Raw genomic sequence first — 21154 nt, 5'->3', positions numbered from 1 at the left:
CAGCTTCATGTCCCTGGTCTTCGTTGAAACAAGAAAGAACTGGAAACAAATTTGACCTTGCTGGTCAGGCAGAACATGATGGATGTTTACTTATTTTTACTGAAGCACCTCTAACCTGGCCAAACTGAGTTGACATAGGGGTTGTCTAGAATGGAACACTGAGGAAGAAGAAGAGAAGGACAAATGCAAGGTGTGACTTTGCTTGGTTACCACCTGCTGAGGTTGAGGGCAGACTAAGTTGACTGATGGAGTGAAATCCTTCATCTGACTAATCTCTTGTTTTGGGAGGTAATCAGACAGGGGATCAAGACTGCTGGAGTCCAGTCTGAAAACAGGGATCTTTGATCTGCCCACGAGGCCCAACACACAGTACTCAAAAAATCCATTTCCTTGCTGATGTTGGCTACCACATGCTTGATCATCATACAGCTGCCACTATTGACCTTGCTGAAGCTCACAGAAGCAAGGCCTTTGTTAGCAATTTTGAATGTGTTGGTATGAACATGGGGAAGAATGAAACAAAATCCACGTGCTGAACATTTTTGGGCCTTGTTCTTCATTTCTACAGGGTGCATGTCAACCTCAGATCCAGACATAATTCTTGAAAAGAAGAATCATTATAGATTTTCCAAGGCAGATGCTTCAACTTTTCACCAAAGGCATGCCAATATGCAGCAATCCCAGTACATACCGCCTTTCTAGTCACTTCAAAGGAGTCACAGGTGATAATGACATATGTGAGATTCCAGTAAAGACTGCCACTACCTGGATCTTCAGAGTATCCTTAAAGAGACTTTCTGCCAGCTGGTCTAACATTTCAGACATTTTAAGAAAGTAATCTCTCTGAAAGTATACACGTGCAAGTTGTTCATGGTACTTGCAGCCAAGGTGGAGGACTGAACATACACTTTCCAGAAATAGTCCACGACCTGGGACTCCTCATTAGGATAGTAGACAGCTATGGCGTTGTCAGTGGGTTAATCTTCAAGACTGTATCTACAACTTTAATATCTGACACAGTGTTGTTCATCAGCAATGGAAAAATCATACATATGCCTTAAAGATGGGGCCACTCTATACCAAGCAATCTTCATAACACCCATTAAAATTGTGACTACAGAAGGGACCACCCAAGAGTCCTCTTCAGGAGCACTGCAAACTTAATATAACCTGCACTTGATGGGGGATGTGCAGCAGAGGGGCAGATGTCCACACACACACACACACACACACACACACACACACACACACACACACACACACACACACTAGTTACAGGTATATACTCCAACATCATTAAGTCTATTTCATTTGGCTGACCGACTACACTGTTGAAACAGACGTGGTTGAGACCACACGACAGACAATTTAGTTTGTCAACCATTTTGACAGAGTGTGGTTCAGTGAGGATCAGGGAATATGTGCTTTTCCCTACTCTAGTGCAATCTAGGAGTTGGTACATATAGCAAAGCAGGGAGTGTGGATGGTGCGAGGGGAGGTTTCCCCCCTGCAAAAACACTGCTTTGTTTGCAGGTGTTATTTGGGTTATTCAGTTTGATTCATGAATTAAACTGTCAATCATGTGGTCTTGACCATGCCGATTTCAACAATGTAGTATGTCGACCAAATGAATTAGATCTTTATAGGTTCATAGGTAGGTACTAGGCTATCGGCCCTGGGGCCTATATAAGCCTAGCCATAAAGGTTCCCTGGCTTTCGCCACCCAAGAAAATTATTTTCCTGTGCCCCTGTCAAGCAGTGCCGTAGAAGTGATCCCCTGGGGTGAATTTTCTATTCCCATCCAGTCGTCAAGATTTTTCTTAAAGAGGGTCAATGAGGAGCTTTGCTTGACATGAATGGGTAGCCTGTTCCAGAGTATGGGAAGTCTCTGGGACAGTTATCTATCCCTCCAGCATGGTCTGTTTATTGGGGTGACAAGGTTTAGGTCCCTGGAGCGTGTGGTTTGGAGAGACTGGGATTTCTTTAAGTGTAGCATGTCCAACATCTCTGGGTTTGATATAGCTTTGTATGTTATGCAGAAACTACCTCTGAGTATGCGACAGAGTAGAGCTGGAGTTTTTTGAGACAGTCTGCGTATGGCATCTGTTTGAGACTGGTAATCCTCTTGGTGAGGTATTTCTGTGGCCTTTCCAGTTGTAGGTGTCTTGGAGATGCATGCCAAACTGGGCATTGTACTCTATAATGGGTCTGATAAGGGATGAGTAGAGAGGAACAATGACCGCCTTTTTTCTAGAGAACCCTTTTGTGATGAGGTGTGCCACGTAGAAGGATTTCCTGACTACTGTGGCAATGTGGTTATAAAAGGACAGACTATCCACCTGTGTCCCAAGGTCTCTTTTCAGACTTTCAGTGTTTAGTGAACTACTGCCTATGCGGTAGTTCATGGGTACTGAGTTTTTCCCAAAGGGGATGACAATACACTTCTTGGCATTGAGCTTGAGGCCATGACTTTGACCCCAAGCATCTGTCTCTGTGAGGCCCTTTTGCAGAATGTCTAGATCATTAGGTGATTCTATTATGGCTCCCAGTTTGCAGTCATCTGCGAATTTTGTTAGCCAAAGACCTTCTGTGTTGACTTGCACTTCAGAGAAGTAGATGCCGAACAGGAGAGGGCCCAGGACCGAACCCTGTGGTACTCCACTCATCACTGGTCTGAAGTTGGACTTGGAGTCTGCTACTTTTACTGTGCGAGTTCTGTCAGTGAGCCAGTTGGCCACCCATCTTGTGACACAGAGATTTATGCCCAGTTTAGTAAGTTTATCTAGAGTGGGGGATGGTATCGAAAGCCTTGGCGAGGTCAAGATAGGCTGTGTGCACTATCTTGCCCTCATCTACGGCTCTAGTGACTGTTTCAAAGAAGTCAATCAGGTTTAGTAGACATGATCTACATTTACAAATCCAAACTGAGTGGGGTCCAGGGTTTGGAGGTTATCTATGTCTTTGTTTATAAGCTCCAAGATGATACGTTCATGGCATTGCAGACCAGGCTTGTCAGGCTTATGGGGAGGTAGTTTCCGGGGTCCATGGTGGCACCCCCTTTGTGGAGTGGGATAACCGTCACTGTGCGCCATTCAGTAGGCACATTGCCTGAGGTGAGGCTATGACTGAACATGGTACTTAGGTGGGGTGCCAGTTCGTTCTGTAGTTCGTGCAGTACGCAGCCTGGGATGTTGTCTGGTCCCATGGATGCTGTGTTCTTGGCTTTGGAGAGTGCAGTCTTTACTTGTTCATCCGTGATTACAGGGGCTTTGCATTCTTCCGGTATTAAGACGGGCCCTTTGGGCATATCACGCTATGTCTACCATGAATACAGTTTCACAGATTTAATTTCTTTGCTTAAATTCCTAAAGCTTTCCTATTAATTCTACTTTTCTTCTCTATTACAGAATTCCATATCTTGACCATTTTTTTTTTAATCAGTTTTTCTTTAACACATTTCTATTATATGTTTTATACTTGAGCCTTTTTTTGCTATTGTATTGTATATTTTAGAACCAATCATGTCCTTGAGTATTTGCAAAGATATGTTGACCAATATTAAATCTTGCCTGATACATCTGTATATTAAAGGGTGGGATTCTGAGACATGGTACGCACACGCACAGCATAGAACTAGTGCACTAGCAGAAGGCTGCTAGACAAGAAAGCAGGATTTACCAGCAGTTTGTGATCTTGCATTTGTCTGCATATTAATATGACCAAAGGCAATGCTGATGCTTAGCAGCATTTACCAATGATCGTCAACTATGAATATGGTGCAGTGTATAACTCAGATTGTATCAGAATGAGCAGCATGCCTGGCACTACAAATGGCTGTACTAATCTAAACTACAGGTCAGCTAGTACACCCCAGTGATCTAGGTAGTACACTGCTGCTGCGATGAAACAGTCGGCATTGTATGCCTGCAGTACAGTACACCCCATCTCATTAATCCAAAGTCTCCAACATCTAATGTACCATACTCATTACTTCAATGACCACCACCAACTGTAAAACAAGACAACTATCAATTATTATACATCAGCTAATGGGATATATATGAGTGAGGGTTTATAAGCCTGGAGGTACTGACATATTCCTGGTAATGGTAATGTTCTGGGAACAGCTACGATGTTTCATAATAATTCAAGAGCCAGTGCACACTTTGTAATCCTTGTGCCACATCCATGGTTGGGTGCAGTCTAAATCATAAATACTATATCACAGCATATAATTATTAAACACAGTACAGGCAGTCATGACCGTCAAAGGTAGGAAACTGGCACTGAATCGAGACAGATGAAAACAGTTGACAACACCCCAATCCCAAGTAGATAGTGGGGAAAAGGAGAAGGATAATTAAGAGGACACACACAATCATAACTATACCTATGTGCCACATACACTCAGATGCCCAGTGAATTATGCATACTGCAATACTAGTAACTACATATGGAACCTGTGAACCCAAGTGCAAGTGAACAAGGCACAACTACAAAGTGAACAATGGAAATTAGCCTCAGTATCTGATCATCATACCGAATTATTGGTGTAGTAATTAGTGCTCTGTATGGAATGGAACAGAATGCCAGTGGTCATCATGGATGGTTTGGTGGGTGGCGTTGCATGCTCAGATGTTGTGTTTAGTCCTGTTACCTTAGCCAGCATACTATGTCTCTCATACATACACTGGACAGATAGCTCCTAGATGTACAGTGGGAGGAAATATTTATGACAATGGTGACTGCTGAGTAGAAATGCCATCAGGAGAGAGGAGTATCAACTGCTTGTGTGGCACATAAGAAAGTATAGGACAAGGCAACCACTATTAAGGATAGTTAAAGGAGTGAATATCACTACAGAAATTATGGTCACAGCAATAGTCAAAGTGTAGTTAAAGGAATGAATACCAAAACAAAAATGAAATATGCTGTATGACAGGGAATTACAGACACACAATGAGTAAACTGGTTCTTTCTTGCCAAAATGACATGCACAATTGTATTTAGTAAAGGGTAATGGTAGTAACGTGCTACTAAAGTATGTGTTTGTACACTATTTACCAGCCTACCACATTGCTTGTTGTGGCCCACATAACTGTGGTGCACTGTCTTTAATATGTTTCACTGTTCAGTTGTACTACAGTAGGTCTGCAAATTGCAAAGTCAGTGGAATGTATTACTTTTGATTGGCTGCAGACCTTTCAGAATCCTACCCATTGTGCACAACTGAAGTTTATTAGCCTTTCCAGCTAATCACAACTTGCTAAATCTCCAGTTTTCTTTGTACCTTTTCCATACTTTTTTTAAATCTATTTACACTTGTATGGTGCCTATATCCCTTTGCATCTCTAAATCTTGTCAACTTCCATATACTGCAAACTTTCAGCTAACCGGAACTCAAGCAACCTGGAAAAAAAAAAATCAAAGAAATACAGTATGAACTATTCAGTTTTTCATGTGTTGCACTTTGAATAACCCCACAGAAACATACCTCAGGTTTCTAGAGTTTTAAAAAGAAGATACAAATAAATTCCCTCTCTCCCCAACCGCTAAAATGTCAACATTCACTCCATACTCACTCAGTTTGCATTAGATTGCACATTCTCTCTCTGATCTCATACAGACAGAGACACACACACAGACACACACACAGTCTCTTCAGCTTTCATACATGCATTCACACACTTTCTCTCTCCAATCTCTCTCACACCTCTCTTCAGCTTTCATACATCTCTCAAATCTCTCACACACAGTTGCTTCTACATTCATAAATGCATTCACTATTCAACTCGAATCCATTCAGCATGAAACTGAAAACCGTTCTGCGTGCCACGCTTTCTAGAAGAAATATACGTTTAAAATATTATTATTCCAGCCAGGGTTTTAATTACCGTATTTCAATATTAAAATCAAATCAATATAGTATTTATGGTATGGTATAGGGTACAGCATTTGCCAGGTCTGTTTTTAATGGTAACTCTCAAGCAGCCAGAATCGACACTTATCTGGCATCTACAAATCCCCATGGGTGCAGATTAACTGAGAGTTTACTGTAGGTTCCATTATACCTGATATATCCTTACATAATATTACTGTTAGGTTTTAAATGTTTAGTGTTATTAGTTCTTCTCATTCCCAGGTGTCTCTACTGCGCTGTTTCCACTTCTTCCTGTCCCTCCATTATATTTGCCTCTGTTAATTTTAGATCCCTCCTCATTGCTCTAACCTTTTCAAAAGTCAGTTTCACATCATGCTATTTCAGGCCACTTGCTTTATTCAACACAGTCTGAAAATTTTGTACTGCTGTTGTACTTTGTGCACCGTTCTTACATTTCCTACATATTTATTAAATGTTAATATGCAGTTGTATCTTATATGCAAGAAAGAAATAGGTCATAAAATGATCTCTTGCGAAATTCATTTCTGTAGCTTGGCTATTTCTTTTTTTTGCCATTTTATTTTATTTCCCAGTTTTTATTTTGTGCACATTTATCTAAATATTTAATTAAATATTTAGCAGTCAATTCCACAGTTTTTATCATCATAATCTTTAAATTATACTGCTAAAATGCTTTCAAAGAATCTAAATGAACTGCACCTACATGATTTCCCTCTATCCACTGCATCCACTATTTCATTAATAAAAGTTTGTTGTATAACCTTCATGCATTGTATGCATCCTACTGCTTAGATGCCCTCCCCATTATTTTTGGTTTATATAATTTATTTTCAATGTGAGGTTCCATTAATATGCCAATACAACTCACAAAGGTCTAGTCTAACTCTAGATTCTTTTTATTACTTGTATAAATAGATACAGCTTCTGCCTCTATCCATTGTTCTGGAAGTGTTTGTGTTTTTAAGATATCACTGAATGTGTTAACCATCATTATCAAATTTGTGTTGAGCACTGATCTGAAATTCATGTCCTTTGGGATGAACTCCATCCTGTTCCTCATTCACATCCATGGAGGGATTGATTCTTCCATGAAGGAATAAAAGCTACTTTCAGGCTTGAAGATTAGATCATTTTCTCTCATTCTCCACTACCTGGCACCTGCTGTATTGGGAAAAGGAGCTAAGGATTTTAAAGATAAAACGTTTTCACCTCCAAATGTTAGACCCTCAGCCTGTAATGCTAAAAACTATTTGAGTATGAACATTTTGTGGTGGCTGCATGAACAGAACTGGAAGGCCAGAGAGTGGCATAGTGCAGAACATGGGGATAGTGATGCCTAATACCCATGAACATCTGGACCTGCAACTCTGGGAAAGCATCAAAAAGCCAATGCTGGCTGATCTAGTGACCGGTGCAAGATTCAGAAAAGCGTAACCAGTACTGTTAATGCTGTTTCTAACTTGAAGTAAGACAATGTTACTGGTGACAAAGATGTGGCGGGAGCCAGAACACAGCCAAGTATCAGCAGCTGCAACATCAGGGTAGACAAAGGGGCTGTCTCCTGGTATAGTGACCAAAAAATTATAACAATGACAAACACGGTCAGCAATCCAAGAACCTAGAAATGGAGACTTGGCAGCTGATGCAACACCAGTGCCTGCATGGAAAGAAGAAGACTGAGATGGCATGAAATACTAGGGTCCAAGACAGAGTAACAAACTGTAGAAAGTCGAGCTCCAATAGGGATAGAAGATGGGGAAAAAAATAATGGTAGAACTGTAACTGTAGGAGGCTACTGGCAAGGGAGGATTATATTGGCATGTATTTATAATTCCACTAAAAACTGTTGTTATGTAGCTTAAAACAATTTTGGAAGAAATAATCAGCTTTCAGCGGGGAATATTACTTACAGGCGGTGACTGGAACCTGATTTGAAATGGTGAGGATGCATCTGGCAGACCTAGAAGGAAAGATATAACAGAAAAGGATAGAAATGTTTGAAAATATTTGGTATGAAAGACAAGAATTAAGTAGTAGGAACTCAGAGAATTTACATATTTCCCAAGGTACAACAACTGGGCTAGTCTAGATAGAAATTGTATGTTACAGGAACATGTGCATTTATCTCAAAGCTTTGAAAAGCATTCAATAACTGTTTCACATCATGCACCAATAAAAACTAAAAGAAATGCAAGATAATGAGGTAAAAATGAGACATTGGCGAGTTCCCACCCACCTCTTAAAAGGAACTTAAGGAATGAGTAATGGAAATTATTCAAGTTATTAGGGAAAATAGAAATTTCTTCAGAAGTTAAAGCAACTAAGTATAATAAAATAAACAGAGTGTGAAAATAGAGTAGAATTACAAGAAAAAGAGATACATATAATTAAAAGAAGAGATACAGCTAAGAAGTTGTTGTTGTTTGTCTTTCGGCTTTTCCCGGTTAGGGGTCGCCACAGGGGAACTCCGGTCCGCTAATGATTGGCAGTAGATTTTCATAAACGCTGAAGTGCCAGCTCAACGTTCAACCTTTAACGAAGGCACGCCCATTCAAGCATGTCTTTCGAACGCCCACCCAACCGCGGGGAAGACATGCAGACTCCACACAGACGGCACTCCCTGCACTCCAGCTGAGAATCGAACAGCAGAACCTCTTGCTGTGAGGCAACAACGCTACGGCTGCACCACCTCGGATGCAGTCAGATACAGCTCAGAAGTAATAGGAATTATTTAGATGGGCTTGCAAAGGTTAAAGTATTGTAGAATAAGGGGAATCTCACAGAAGAAGACGCACAACTGCAGAGTGTTAAAAAGAAAATAAGGGAGTATTGGGATAAAATGCTTGAGTTTAGAAAGACTGTGGTTAACCAACTGTTTTTGATAAAAACTCCAGAGCACAAAAAACACTGAGCACAACTTAGGCAACAGGAAGTAGAAAGGGTTGATGCCAACCTTATGGCACCTATGGTAAAAGAGGAAAAAAAAAATAACTAAATAAATATTCTGTAGGAGGTATTTGAGATATTTTGGAAATTTTATGAAAAAACAGAAAGGGCCAAGGAGAAGAAGCACTGATACAGGGATAAACTGGTATTAAGAGTGAGACTACTGTGTTAATTCTTTGTATATGAAGCTTTCAGTCAGACTTATGGTCTCTCCCCATCTGCCTCTCGCACATACTGTGGGCAACCAGCTTACTTTTTTGGCTCCAGTGGTTTAGTTACTGATCAGGCTCAAGGATGGTCCCTTCATTACTGTTCAGATACAAGCTCTCAGAAGCACCCTTGCTTATTGCTCTTGGCTCCAAGGGCTTGTCATTAATGTTATTAGTCATCTTAACCCCTACAGTCCCCCCCCAACTCCAGTGAGGAGACCTTGTGTAGCCTGATTCCCCACATCAGGTAAATACTGACAATGGCTTACTTCTGTTGCTGTCCTCTCCCCCACAGTTCCTGCTGGGTGCATTAAGTAGGTGCAGGTGTTCTTCTGGACTTTCCTCAATTTTTTTTAACACTTTTATTAAATTGTAACTTAAGACGTAGACAGACGTACATTAATATAAAAAAAAACAACCACATTAACATGTATCCAGTTATGCACATTATACATCACATATATTCTTGTGTAACTATCATCAGTTCAACATTACATAAATTACTCAATTCCTGCCTTCTCTTAAACTTCACTCTTCCTCCAGAACATTATTCTGCATGCATATTTTAACATCTTCACTGAAGCATCACTTAAGACATAGGCAAACATATATGAATATAAAAGAAAACAAACAATATTAACTTGCCCAATTACAAACATTATACATAGGTTCATTGGTTCATACTAGGCTATCTGCCCTAGGGCATTTATAAGCCTAGCCAGTGTGTGTTTGGCTTTCGCCACCCATTTTAAATTAATTTTGCTATGCCCTTTTCGAGGTTAGCATACTGTGCCTCTGTCTAACAGTGACACAGAAGTGATACCTGGGGTAAACCTACGATCTCCCATCCACTCATCAAGATTCCTCTTGAAGATAGTCAATGAGGGACTCTGCCTAACCTGGACTGGGATTTTATTCTAGAGTGAAGGGAGCCTCTGGGTTATGAATCTGTCCCTCCAGTATGTCCTATTTATTTCAGTGCTGAGGTTCAAGTCTCTCGAGCGCATAGCTCGATGGGATTTGGATTTTCTGAGGTGCAGCATGTCCATTAATTCCGGGTCGGACATGGCTTTATACGTCAGGCACAGATCGCCTCTGAGCAGGCGGTATGCCACTGAGTAGAGCTGGAGTTTCTTTAACCGGGCAGCATATGGCATCTGTTTGAGCCCTTTGATCCTCTTGGTGAGGTACTTTTGGAGTCTTCCCAGTTGCTGCGGGTGTCTGGTAAGGTACATCCCAAAAGGGGCATTGTACTCAATTATGGGCCTGATGAGGGATGAGTAAAGAGGCACGATGACCTCCCCTGATCTAGATGTGAATCCCTTCATGATTAGGTAGGCTATATATAGAAGTTATGTTCTTACCATAACGTTCCATGTTAGTTGTCTTCTTCTCGCCTTCTTTCTTGCTGGATGGGTTCGGAGCCGACCTCGACTCCCGACTCGGCCACTCTAAAGCTCGAGAGTTGGTTCCACCGGCTCGAGGCCCCCCTTATATCCCACAATGCTAGGTGTGAATTACCTCAGATCTCGTTTGTGAGCTAGGCCCAGCTAATAATACAACCAGGAAAAAAACTGGAAAGGAGTCCACCTCTATAAACAAAGGGAAGGAGAAAGGGTGACCTAAGCCTGATCTAGGAAAAAAATGCACAGTAGAGCATATACCTATTGCAAAGAGGTGGTAGAAAGAGAGGTCACAATCAAACTCCTCTAGGTCTGTCCAGGCCAGGGGGAAGGAGGGTGGGACGCAAGAAAGAAGGCGAGAAGAAGACAACTAACATGGAACGTTATGGTAAGAACATAACTTCTATATGTTAAGTTGTCTATCTCGCCTTCATTCTTGCTGGATGGGACCGCGTCCCTAGCACCTTGTCCCGGCTGGCCTAACGGAACAGACTCTTGAGCACAGTGGAACCAAAATTAGCTCTATGCCTAGAAGCTAAATCCAACTTATAATGTGAAATGAAAGTGTGAGGAGTAGCCCAAGTAGCTGCTGCACAAATGGTGTCAATAGGCAGTCTGTCTTGGAAGGCTATAGAAGTAGCCAAAGCTCTGGTGGAGTGGGCCTTAGGTTTGTTAGGCAGCTTTTGGTGTCTAATTTCATAAACAAGGGAAATCAAAGATGTTAGCCATCTGGATAGTGATACCTTGGAAACAGAAAGTCCCTTTCTGCCTTCTGCATAAGAGACAAACAACTGGTCAGTTTTTCTGAATTGTTTGGTCCTATCCAAATAGTACCTTAACTGACTATGAACATCTAGCCAATGCAATTTTTGTTCAGACCTGTTAGAATATTCTGGAAAAAACACAGGGAGGTCAATGCTTTGATTTAGGTTAGACGTCGAGGCTATTTTAGGTAAAAAGGACGGGTTGGTTCGTAAGGATACCCTTTCCTTATGGAACAACAGATAAGGAGGTCGACAGCTGAGTGCATGAAGTTCTGAAACTCTTCTAGCTGAAGTAATAGCTACCAGAAAGAGAGTCTTCCATGATAGCAATTTTAAAGAACAGGAAGCTGCAGGTTCGAAAGGGGGAAGAATCAAGGAACTGAGGACTAAATTTAGGTCCCAAGGAGGAGGAGGATTTCTTATAGGAGGTCTGAGTACAAAAACTCCCTTTAAAAAGGCTTTGCAAAGCTTGTGGGACATTAAAGCAGACTCTGAAACGCCCACATGAAAGTTAGAAATAGCTGCCAACTGAACTTTAAGAGTAGAAGGAGATGAACCTGCATGGAAGAGTTCAGCTAGAAAATCAAGGACTATTTGGATGGAAGCCGTGAAAGGATCTATGTCCCTTCCTTGAGCCCAATAGGCGAAACGTTTCCACTTACTCAGATAAATCTTTCGCGTGGAAGATTTATGGGAAGCTATCAAAATATCTCAAACAGCGTGAGATATTTGAGGAAGCCTGGCTAAGGTTGGAATTGGAGGAACCAAGCAGTGAGGTTCAGAGAGGGGAGGGAGCGATAAAACTGACCCGACTGATGGATCAAAAGATCTGGAACTAGGTCCAGATGCCAAGGCTGCTCCAACAGAAATTGATGTAGAAAGGGGAACCAAACCTGTCGAGGCCAGTAAGGAGCAATGAGGATCAAGGAGGCCTTCTGAGCAATAGCTTTCTGTATCACTTGAGAGATTAGTGGGAAGGGAGGAAATGCATACAGAAGTCCCCGGGGCCAAACTTGGACTAGAGCGTCTCTGCTGGGCTGGCCTGGTAGCGGGAATAGGGTGAAATAATCTTTGCACTTGCTGTTTTGGGGAGTAGCAAAAAGGTCGCAGCAAGGCTGACCCCACTTGAGAAAAATTTTTCTCACAATAGAATCTTTCAGAGACCACTCGTGAGGCATGAGGATAGCTCTGCTCAACTTGTCCACGATCTGATTGGACTTCCCGGGGATGTGCGTTGCTATCAGAAACCGCTGAGAAGAAATCGCCCATTGCCACAGTCTGAGTGCTTCTCGACATAGAGGATAGGACCTGGTTCCGCCTTGTTTGTTGATATACCACACTACAGACATATTGTCTGTCTGGATTGCTATCGTTCCCAAGGGAAGAGAGTCTTGAAGGGCTTGCAACGCTAAAAGCACTGCTCTCATCTCTAGGACATTTATGTGCAAGTGGCATTCGTCTGGTTGCCATGTGCCCTGGACAGTTCTGCCCTGATAATGCCCCCCCCACCCGATCAGGGAGGCGTCCGTTGTCAGAGTAGCAACCGGAGGGGAAGGAACAAAGGGTCTTCCCAAGAAGAGCTGAGGGGAAGACATCCACCACAGAAGATGATTCCTGCATGTTTGCGTAATCATAATGGTGTGGGACATCGGAAGTTGCTGGTATGACCATTGTGTGAAGAGCATCCACTGAAGGATTCTCATGTGGAATCTGGCTAAAGGAAGCAGAGGTATGGCAGCCGCCATAATCCCCAACACTTTCAGAACTAACCTGGCTTTGACTCTGTTGCTGCTGAAGAGGAGCGAGACCAGTTTGTGTATGTCTGTTATTCTCTGATCTGTTGGCCTCGCAGACATGTTGACTGTGTCTAGATTTGCGCCTATGAAGGTAATAGCATGACAAGGCGACAAAATAGACTTTTCGCAATTTATTGAAATGCCTAAGTTTTGACAAATGCGAAAGGTGTAGTCCCTGGCCATTAGAAGAAGATGCTTGGTGGGAGCTGTGAGGAGCCAGTCGTCCAAATATGGAAACACCTGGAATCCTTGACTTCTCAGGTGAGAAGCTACCACTGCCATGCATTTGGTAAACACCCGGGGGGCTGTGGTGAGACCGAAGGGCAGGGCTCTGAATTGAAAATGACTGGTTCCCAGCCTGAAGCGGAGGAATCTTCTGGAGCGTCTGTTCATTTTTATATGATAGTACACATCCTGAAGGTCTATAGAGCACATCCAGTTTTCCTTTCCCAATAGGGGAAGGATGGACTGTAGCGTGACCATCCGAAATCTTGTTTTCTTGACCGACTTGTTCAAGATACTGAGATCCAAAATTGGTCTCCAGTCCCCTGTTTTCTTTGGAACTAAAAAGAACCTTGAGTAGATTCCGGATCCTTGCTGGCCTGCTGGAACTGGCTGAATTGCTCTTTTTGCTAGCAGCTTTGAAATTTCCAAAGCTGCAAGATCCCTTTGAGCGGGTGGAACATCTGGAAGGGATTTTTTTGATCGGTTTGGAATGCGGACGAAGGAAATGGAATAGCCTTCGGAAATGATGGACTGTACCCACTTGTCTTGAGTTAGGGATAGCCAGGCTTCTGGGTACAGTGACAATCTTCCCCCGACTGCCTCCGAAGGTGGACAGTCGGGCAACACCTCAGGGATGCTGAAAGGGCTTATTGGAAAAGGTTTCTCGATTGCCCTGGTTCTGCGGACCCCCTCTGCCTCTAGGGCGATGTCTACCATTATTGTTCCCTCCTCTGCCTCTGGAGGGGAACCAACTCTGTGCGTCAGGCAAATTCCCTTGAGATTGTTTGCGGAACCACATTTTCCCACTTTTCTGGCCTTTGGGGTAAGGTCTAGGAGGAGTAGAAAAACGGACTCCGACGGCAGATAGAGTTTTGCCATCCGTCTCGCACCTAGTCAAGGTTTCTTTCACTTGGACCAAAGAGAGATGATCCATCAAACGGGGAATTAGTGAAAGACGTTTTAAAGGGATCTGCAAAATTGCATAGTCGCATCCAGGCATGCCGGCGTAAGGCGACACCTGTCCCTGCGGCTCTGCTCGCTCCATCAGCCGCATATGAAAGGAGGCGCATGGAGGAGTTAGCTATCGAATTCAGGGTAGTCAGCTGGGTTTTCATTTTGTCTTGAAAATCTGCAGCTGTAGGATCCTTCAACATCTCACTCGCTTCCTTAATCAAGTCTCTCTGGAGACGGGTGAAATGGCATAGGTAGTTCAGCGAACGCATTGCAAAGGTCGCTGATGAAAACATCCGCTTCCCATACCTGTCCATAGACCTAGATTCTTTGTTAGGGGGATGAACAGGTACTGAAGGATCAGCTAGTTCCTTCTTGGTGGCAGCAGCTACCACCATAGCATCCACAGTAACACCCTTGGTCAGAAATTGTTTGTCAGTCGGTGCTGTTATAAATTTAGAAGGTCTCCTGGGGGTGGGGTCCACTGAGTCAGGAGCCGTCCAGGCTTTCTTTGCCACCACCTGCATGAGGGGATCAAAGGGGGGGGACACCCAGGAGGTGGAAGGGCGAGAGCCAAACGCCTCAAGATACACAGATTCATCCTCCGAAGGGTTAAGGGCTGGCCAATTTCCCCTCTGTTTCAGGATCTCTAGAATGTCCGCAAAAGAGACATCTTCAGAAGGGGAACGGGGGGAACCCTCGGAATCCTCTAAATCTGTGTCAGAGGTGACGTCTATGTGTTTCCTCTTACACTTTCTCTTCCTAGGGGGCTCCTCTGCAAATTCAGGGGAGGCCTCGGAAGAGGATGAGATCCCCACAGGGGATTCTTGAGGAGCTGGCTCTCTGCGGTCTGGGATGAGGGAGTGAGAAGACATCACCTGAGGCACCAAAGAGGGAGGGACGGACTTGAGCAGACTGTGGAGTTGAACAAGGTTCCAACACTCTCCGCATGACCTCGAACGCACCCCTGTCAGGCAGAGCCAGAGGTCCCCGCTCCGAGAAGCTGAGAACCTCCCTCAGCACCAACAGAGATGGCTCCGAGGCCGATGTCGGAGCCGAACTCACCAGCGCCGAAGCACCGAGAGGGAGAGGGGGGTCGGACAAGGGTCCGATGCCACTCACCCCCTCGGAGCCAACGAGGGAAGTCCGGCGCCGAGATTCTTCAAAAGAAGAAATCGGAGCCGACGATGGAGCCGAAGACAAATGTATCGGCTCCGACGCTACCACAGTCTCGGTTCCGAGACGTCCCGGCTCCGAGCTCAAAGGAGTCGGAGGAGGAATATTTAGAGGAATAGGTTGAGGCATCGACTGAGGAGTCGGGCTCTGAAGCATTTGGGCCAGTGCCTCGGACTTTAGAAGTCGACTCACTACCCTCTGGAGGTCATGATCAGAGAGCCTCGATGACCTGGAGGAGTGAGATCTATGGCTCCGTTCAGACAGCAAGGGAGACGCTGGAGCCGAATGAACGGAGCCAAGGGATGGTGACCTCGACCTCTTTCTAGATGTCGGCTCCGATGGTCTGATCGGAGCCGACTCAGGAATCTCCAATACCTCGGCTCCAGCCGGAGCCGAGGGAACCACAGAAACTGTAGTCGAAGACTCATCGGCTCCAGCCGGAGCCGATGTAGCACTAGTCTTCGAAGCCTTAGGCCTCGACTCAGAAACTGGAGTCGAGGTCTTAGAAGCCTTGGAAGGTTTTCCCGATGAAGCAGTTAGGGAACCTTCAGGCTTGAGCAAACCCCTTAGGATGAGTTTGTTCTTTCTTTCCTGCAGGACTCTGGGGCTGAAGCCATGGTATACACCACAAGAGTCCTGCAGGTGTAAAGGTCCCAGGCAGTACACACAGGAAGTGTGACCGTCTGTCAGAGACATTTTCTGACAGCACGAGTCACACTTCTTGAAGCCTGAGGCCTTTGAATCCTTGGATATTTTCAAGGAACAGATGTGTAATCACCACATAAAAACACACACACACCGATTACACACACACACACACACACACACACACACACACCGATTACACTATCAGAAAAGGGTAAATTATTAAAGAAATTAGTTATCTATATAAAATAAATCCCTACAAAACACATACACACCACTATTAGGGATAGAGGGCCCGAAGGCCTAAGGAAAAACTTATTAGTTCTTGTGGGAAAGCGGCTGGATAAGGGTAGAAAGGATAATATCCACTACACTATAGCTAAATAAGAAAAAACTAAGCTAAAAAAAAGGGGTTTAAATAGTTTTTAAGACTGTCTATTACCACTGACCTGAGCCGGTAGAAAAAACAACACCTCGATCGCTGTAGCGGCAAACGAGATCCGAGGTAATTCACGCCTAGCATTGTGGGATATAAGGGGGGCCTCGAGCCGGTGGAACCAACTCTCGAGCTTTAGAGTGGCCGAGTCGGAGCCGAGGTCAGCTCCGAACCCATCCAGCAAGAATGAAGGCGAGATAGACAACTTAACATAAAATGTTTTCCTAACCACTTTAGCCACGTGGTTGTCAAATGAGAGATTGCTATCAACTTGGGTCCCCAGGTCCCTAATTACTTCTTCTGTACTTAATGGATTACCACCTATGTGGTAATTTGTGGGCACTTTGTTTTTGCCAAAGGGGATGACTATACACTTTTTGGCGTTTAGCTTGAGGCCATGGCTCTGGCACCAGTTGTCTGTTTCTATGAGGCCCTTTTGGAGGATGCTTGTGTCGGCTGGAGAATCGATTATGGCGCCCATCTGCGAACTTGGTCAGCCACAATCCTTCCGTGTTAGCCTGTACCTCCGAGAAATATATACCGAACAAGAGGTCCCAGGACTGAGTCTTGTGGGATGCTACTTGTAATCTCGTATGTTCTTTTTTGTAACTATCATTAGTCCAACATTATATAAATTGCTCAATTCCTGTCTTCCCTTAAACCTCTCTCCTCCTCCTGCACATTATTCTGCAAGTATTGTTCCAAAAAATTCTATTGATTGCTGTGTAATTTGCTTCTTCCTTTCTCTAAAGATCCCACTTTCAGTTCTTTTATCTCCGTTACAATATTCAGTAATTCAAACCCCACTATCTCTTCATTTCTTGAATCTCCAGACCAGTTCATAATCATCCTTTTCACTCTGAATTATAATTTTCTGCTTGTGTTATGTGTATGAGTCTTAAATGTGTAGCTCTAAAACATCCAGTTAAATCAGGTAGTCCTAAACCATCTTGTTCTATTGGAAGGATCAACTTATCCTACTTAACCCTTGCCCGCTTCCTCTCCCAGATAAATTCCTCCAGCTCTTTATTAAACTATTGTCTACAACTTCTGTCTTTATGTTTTTTAAACAAGAAACATCTTTATTTAGTTTTTATGTATGACATAGGCAATTATACACTTACACAAATGAAAACAAACCACAATGACAATTTTAATTGCAAACATATGTCACAAACCATACTGACAATTTTAGTTGCAAATTATACACTACTTACAATCTATCCGGTCATTATCAGTCAACCATTACATACCTCATTCAAATCCTGCCTTCTTTTAAACCTTGTTCCTCCTCTGCATGTACTGTTCCAACATGTCCCATTTTTTCTATGTAATTTGCTCCTACCCTTTTCTAAAGGTCCCAATTCCAGTTGTTTTATCTCTGTTACTATGGTCACTACTTCTAGTACACTTGGTTTGGACCTGGATTTCCATTTTTTAGTCATTGCTTTTTTGGCAGCCATCATAATCAGACTCTGCAAGGGCTTACTAGGTCTAGGCAGTTCCAATTTTTCTGATAGCTCAAAAAATAATTTCGTTAGTTACAGCAATTTGATCACACAGCATCTCTGACAAGATTAGTTTACAGGGAATCTTTATAAAGTATGCCAACTTATTACATTCTTAGAAAATATGTTCTCAGTCACCGCTTTCTTCCCCATCACACATCCATTTGCTGTCTATCCGAGCAAAAATTCTTTGGAGTCTACTTGGGGCTATAAAAATACACATGTAAACACTTCCAAGTAAAGATCCTAAATCTTCTAGACTTTGTTGAATATTTGGGAGATGTACATATAGCCTCCCCCAGTTTCAGTGTGAATTACATTTACAATCTCTCTTCCCAATCCTTTCGAACCTCCTCTGATTGATTCTTACAGTTATTATGCAATATTGTGTATGCTCTACTAATTATTCCTTTTTTAACAGCAGCTTCTGTTCTAGATTATACTAAAAACTCTACAAGTGCTGGTCTTTCATTTAAGATCCCCCTATTTCTTTCTCTTTGCCTATATTCTGATATTAGTCCTTGATAGGGAAAGCAATCTCTATTCCGCAGTCCAAACAAATTATTTGCATCTTTCCATTCTATTACCTTTCGCTAACTACTTGCGCCGAATACCTTGGTTCATTTTGCCAGTTTTCTCAATAAATGTTAGCCCCCTCTTGCCTACTGTCTGTATCCCTAATTGCAGTCATCCCTATTGGCAGAATCTCCTTTCTCTACTTCAGTGTTGGCTTAGTTCTTAAAATACGTTTTTCTACTTTATGAATATAATATTCTGTATGGCTACTGTTATTCTCCTTAAGGATCTGTATCCAAAATCCCAGTCTCTCCTCATTTCTTGAGCTTCACCCCTGTTTCATCATCACCCCTTTCCACTTTGAATTACATGTTTCTGCTTGTGCTATGTATAGGAGCCTTAACTGTGTAGCTCTGAAATACTCCTATAAATTGGGCAGTCCCAAACCACCTTGTTCTATTGGAAGAATGTTATCCCACTTGGCCCTTGCCATCTTCCCTCCGAGATAAAACCCTTTTGCTCTTTATAAATTGGGATCCACAACTTGTCCTCTGGTTGAGAAAAATATACCTTATCTGTGTATAAAACTAAAGGGACTAAAACATTTTAACTGCGCGTATCTTACTATCGATATCAATATAACAGAGCTTCCAGTTTCTCAATTTTTGTATTATCTTTTGTTTAGTCTCTTCCCACATATTCTTAACTGCCACAAAGAATCGTTTTTTAATCCATACTCCTAAGTGCTTCATTTTATCATATCCCATAAATATGGATACTGCTAAAGCAATTTGTGTGTGGGTATATAATTTACAGCTATTGCGCCTTTGTTTTAGCTTCATTAATTTTTCATCTTGAAAAGATCTGAAACCGTTTCAAAATGTTCCTGGTTTTATCAGGTATAAAGTATCTACAAATAGGGCCAGCTTTTCTTTACTATCATACCAATTACATCCTTGAATTTCTGGATCTCTTATTTTCTTTGCCAATGGTTCTAAATATAATGCAAATAACAAAGGGGAAAGAGGACACCCCCTGCCCAATTCCTCTGATCAAACAGAAATTATCAGAGAAGAACCCACCCACTTTAATTTGCCCCTTCAATTCCTAATATATCTTCCTAATCAACCTTATAGTTTTATCAGGGAATGCAAATGCTTTCACTGCCCTGCTCATAAACTCCCAGGTTACTCTGTCAAATACTTTCTCTGCATCAAGACCCACCAACAACAGTGGCATTTTCTTACATTCTGCTTCTGTCTGGATCAGCAATATTCTGTTATGTTGTCAAATGTTTTCTTCCCCTCCACAAAACCGCACTGATCCATATTTATCAATTTTGGCATCACCTTTGCCATTCTTTCAGCCATTATAAACAAACACTTTATAATCATGGTTTAGGGTTGAAATGGGTCTGTATGAAGCTAGATCTGATGGGTTTTTACCCTTCTTTGCATATTACAAACCACCACCACTTTCTTCCTGGATGTTGGTGCTTCTCCTCCTCTTAAAATACTGTTAAACAAAACCTTCCATACCTTTATCAGTTTTTTCCCTCCTAGCTTCCAAACTTCCACAGGAATACCATCTATTCCTGGGGACTTTGCTGTGGATTGGTTATACATCACCATTTTTATATCATCTCCTCCTATCCTGTTAGTAACTGATACCTCATCTACCTCTAACCTTGGCATATTTAATTCTTCCATAAACATTTCCATTTGTACCTTTTCTTGCCTTCCATATTTCTCTGCTTTATACAGATGCTGATAACATTTCTGAAATATTCCTAGTACCTCTACAGGATCTCATCTTCCTTGTTACACGCTAAGCATTAGTGACAATCCTTTCTTTCTGTTGCAGGAGTAGTTGTGCTAGATGTTTTTGTGCTCCGGAGTCTGTATCAAAAACAGTCTTAACAGCAATCTTTCTAAACACGTGCATATTACTGAGATAATCCCTTATTTTCTGTCTAGCATTCTGCAATTGCTCCAATTCTTGCTCTGTGAGATTCTTCCTATTCTGTAATGCTTTTAACATTTGTCAGTCCCTCTAAATAATGCTTGTTACTTGTTAACCATATCTCTCTCTTTCACTTCCACCCTATTTTTAAACTCCACTTTAATTTTATCCCACTTTCTAGCTATATTTTCAGAAGAAATTTCTATCTTCTCTAATAACTCCCCAATAAATTTCCACTACCCAGTCCTTAAATTCCTCTCAACAGATAGATGGGAAAAGTGCCAATGTCTCATTTTTATTTTAGTTATTAATGCAGCATGATCTGAAATAGTTATTGGAGGTGTAGCAAAGCTTTCAATTAAATACACATGTTCCTGTGAAATGTAAGTTCTGTCTAGTCCAGTTTATTTATCTTAGGGAATTGTATGTAAATTCACTCTGAACTCCTACTACTGAATTCACATCTTCCATATCAAAAACATTCATACATTTCTTCAAAAATCTATCCTCCTTTGTTATATTTTAAGTTCTGGGCCCCCAAACACATCTTTACTGCTGCAAATCAAATTCCAGTCCCAACCTGTAAGCAATATTCCCTGTTGAAAGCTGATTATTTCTCCCAGAATTTTCTTAAGCTCCATTATAGCAGTTTTAGGTGGAATATTAATACATGCCAGTGTAATCCTCCTCCCTTGCCAGTAACCCCTTAGCACTA

General features: G+C 42.3%; 1 protein-coding gene across 1 annotated transcript in view; it reads right to left on the bottom strand.

Moving 5' to 3' along the window:
* Positions 1 to 21154, bottom strand: part of ALKBH2 (alkB homolog 2, alpha-ketoglutarate dependent dioxygenase) — a 219872-nt gene that overhangs the window by 70686 nt on the left and 128032 nt on the right. The gene's annotated exons all lie outside the window — the stretch shown is intronic.

Source organism: Protopterus annectens, chromosome 4.part0 (assembly GCF_019279795.1).
Source record: "Protopterus annectens isolate FY-2018-M chromosome 4.part0, PAN1.0, whole genome shotgun sequence".
Taxonomy (NCBI): domain Eukaryota; kingdom Metazoa; phylum Chordata; order Ceratodontiformes; family Protopteridae; genus Protopterus; species Protopterus annectens.
Note: the sequence above shows the minus strand (reverse complement) of the source record. Positions and strands in the feature narration are given on the sequence as shown.